The sequence below is a fragment of the Macadamia integrifolia genome, chromosome 2 (genome assembly GCF_013358625.1).
Source record: "Macadamia integrifolia cultivar HAES 741 chromosome 2, SCU_Mint_v3, whole genome shotgun sequence".
Taxonomy (NCBI): domain Eukaryota; kingdom Viridiplantae; phylum Streptophyta; class Magnoliopsida; order Proteales; family Proteaceae; genus Macadamia; species Macadamia integrifolia.
The window spans coordinates 26,821,455-26,824,960 of NC_056558.1; positions in this window are offsets into that span (position 1 = coordinate 26,821,455).

Here is a 3,506-nt window from a genome sequence, read left to right on the forward strand (position 1 = left end):
TATCAAGTGCGACCATGTATTTGACACATTCACAGTTCAACAGGTTTATATATTAATTTTTGTATGAAAAAGTTTCAATGGTAAGATTGTGTACATTAGGATCCTCCTAAATTTTTATAATAGTGGGAGTCACTAGGTTTATCCTTTTTGTTACATGGAAAAGGCAAGCTAGGCATGTTCCCAGGTTGCTTAGCCAGTGTCAGTCTCTCCCTTGCCTTGCATGACATTCCCTCCCTTCATTGGTTGAGCCGCTAGCTCCAAGAAAACTAACTTTAAGAAAGCTATCGATATGCCCAACTCTCTCACATGTTACATATTCACATGGCATAAGGTTTTTTCTCTATTATGAGAGAGTGGAGTGCGAGAGCTAACTTGGTACGAGTAGTAAACTCGGACGTCCTAAGTTCGACTCCCACTAGGCACACCTTGGGCTACTCATACGAAGGTGTTTAGTGCTCTTCACTGCTTTCAATGAAAGTTGAATAGTTCTCATTCAACCCTGGTATGACCCGGTCTATGCGGTTGTGGGGTCAGTATGGACCTACGGCTTGATACCCGTCGTTAGCCAAAAAAAAAAAGAGTGCGAGAGCTAGAGGGAAGGAACACACAACTAGTGGAATCTAAATACATTCAAAAAAATATGGTAACATAGATGGTTAGGCTTAGGAAAAACATTGCAAATCAGTTGGCTAAGTAATATGACCGAAATTTGATTTTTAATTTGTATTTGGGAATTTGATGGTTAAACCTTTTTTTTTTTTTTTCAGTTATGATGGAATATATCATGCTATCATGTCATATTATTCTACTATTCTACTATTATATAAGAGTAGGGGTGTCAACCGGTCGGGCCGGTTTGATTTCGATCGGGCTTAATCGGGCTTGAAGACTTTCAAAGGCTACACCGTGTCCGCCCATTTAACTAATCGGGCTTAGTTATTGAGGGCATGGTACACTTTATATTCGGTCAGTCGGTCTCGGGCTATAATCGGGCCACCTTAATCGGGCTTTAGTCGAGCCTTAACCAAGCTATGGACATGTTTAATGTTAAACGGGCTTTAACCGGTTTTTAAACGGGCCCTCTTTAAAATGTGCTCTTATATTCCGGCCCACTCATGCAAGCCCCAAAAAATGACAATTAATCAATAAATGATACCAAATATAACCATTATTTAAAATGTGAACATGTTTTTACTTTTTAGTTTTTACTTTTTAATTTGAGGGGTAAAATAGGTATTCTACAATTATTAAAGGGTCGGGCTAGGCCGGTGCACAATAGGCCGGTCTCGGTCGGGTGTTAAACGGTCGGTCTCGGTCGGGCGCCTGACGGTCCAAGTAGCAAAATCAAGACTGACCGTTTATAAACGGACTGGGCTCAAGCCCGACATGTTTAATAAACGGTCCAGGCCAGGCCGGTCTATAAACGGTCGGTCCCGATCGATTTAGTTGATTCGTGCCATGAATTGACACCCCTATATAAGAGTATGAATTCATGTTTCTTGGCAAATCTTTCACTTAACTATTCTATACTTCATTCTTATTTAAATGTCCTCCCTCCTTTCTTATCATTTTTCTCCTTCCTTTTTATTTTTCCTAAATTGTTTTACCCTCTCTATTTTTCATCTGTATTTTCCTAAATCTCTATTGTTTATCTTCTATTTCTATCTGTTTCCTTTGTCAACTCTCCCCCCTAATGTATCCACTCCTCCTCTTTGTCACTCACGTTTTCTTGCTCGTCCTTAAACATATCTCTCTCTCTCTCTCTCTCTCTCTCTACTTACTTCTGTTAATCACTTAATCTCTCCATGCTGGAACAGCATTAACAAAATTCTCCCTCTACTGCGAAAGGTAGTAATCCGACATATAGGAAATGAGACCAATACTTCATTTTGGTTCGACCAGTGGGTTCATAACAATGCTTTAGAGCTCTAAAATTCCTCTACCAATAGCACCACCCACAATCCATCCACAGATACTATTAGTGAATTTATCATCAACAATACCTGGAACTTTGAGCTTTTAAATTGTGTCATTCCAGTTCATGTTGCTCAGGCAGTCACTCGAATCCCATTATCCCATCATGATGACAAATGGTGGTGTATCCTTTCAAAGGTGGGATCCCTATCAACTAAATTACCAACTAAATTTCTACAGACTAGCACACTAACGAACTTCAATGAATGCTCAACTAGGTATTGTTGCTCATCTCCATGCTCTCGATGGTGGCAATTTTTTTGAAAAATCAATATTCACCCCAAGTTTAAGCTTTTCTTTTGGAGAGCGATCAATGAGGGACTACCAACAAAAGACAAGTTGTCGAAATGGGTGGATATTGATCCTCAATGTAGTCTTTGTCTCGCTCAGAAGGAATCTACCTACCATACTTTGGTAAACTACGAGTTCACAAGGAAGATATGGGCATCAAGCTCATTGGGTTTCAAACCAGATCGTCTTCGATGTGATTCAATGAAAAAACTAATTTCTTTCTGTTTTAACTCGTGGAGTTATTCCAAATAAAGACTTAAGATGGTTCTTCTCAATATTCATAATCACCAATTATTTTATTTGGAACAACAAAAATAAATCTATTTTTAGTGAGAAAAAACCTGATTATTTGATCACCATTAAGCAAATTGAATATTGGGTTGAAAATGGAATCAAACAAGCTACCCCAACGACAGAGGTTATATCTAATCCAACTCAATATCTCAATCACACACCATTCACACCGACCATTAATCTCCTCATCACCACAAGTGTTACTGAAAAAAAAAAAAAAAACAAATATGTCTGCATGGACTATTGCTTTTATAGCTCAAAATCAATGTCACTTATGTTTAACAAACTATGTCTTGACTGGAAAAAGTGGTGAGACAGAGGCTCTAGGCCTCATCGAAGGAATGGCGTAGGCAAGGATGAACAACTGAATGGTGGACAAGGTGTGGAGCGATGCAGACAGAATCAGACTGGTCTTTGAAAAACAATATGATAAAATGTTATGTTTGCGGCCAAGGACTTTAATTATTCTATGCTGTGAAATGGATAACCATAATATTTCTCCTAGTTTTTGTAATATAAAAAGTCATAGACTCTTAGGAGAACTTATAACTCTAGCCTACAAAACCCTCTGTAGTAGGAAGCTCATATGCAAGAATGGCATGGTTAACGATGTAAATATTTCTATGTAATGGTATCTTTCTCTTTTGGTTGATCAAAAAAAAAAATCTCTCCATAATTATCCCAATGTTATCCCAATGAAATAGAAACAGAATCATATTTATAAGATATGAAATGCCATCAAAATTCTTTTTTAACTACAATACATGCTTCAAATAAATCCACCAGAAAACGAAAGGATACATTTTTTCACTTTTTTCGTACTAGGATGCAATGATATTCTCTTTATTCAGTTTCCTAATATATTATACAATCCATCTTTGAGATTCCCTTCCTTACCTTCTATTTAGTATATCTCTACCTCATTAATATCTTTTTTTTTTTTTTTT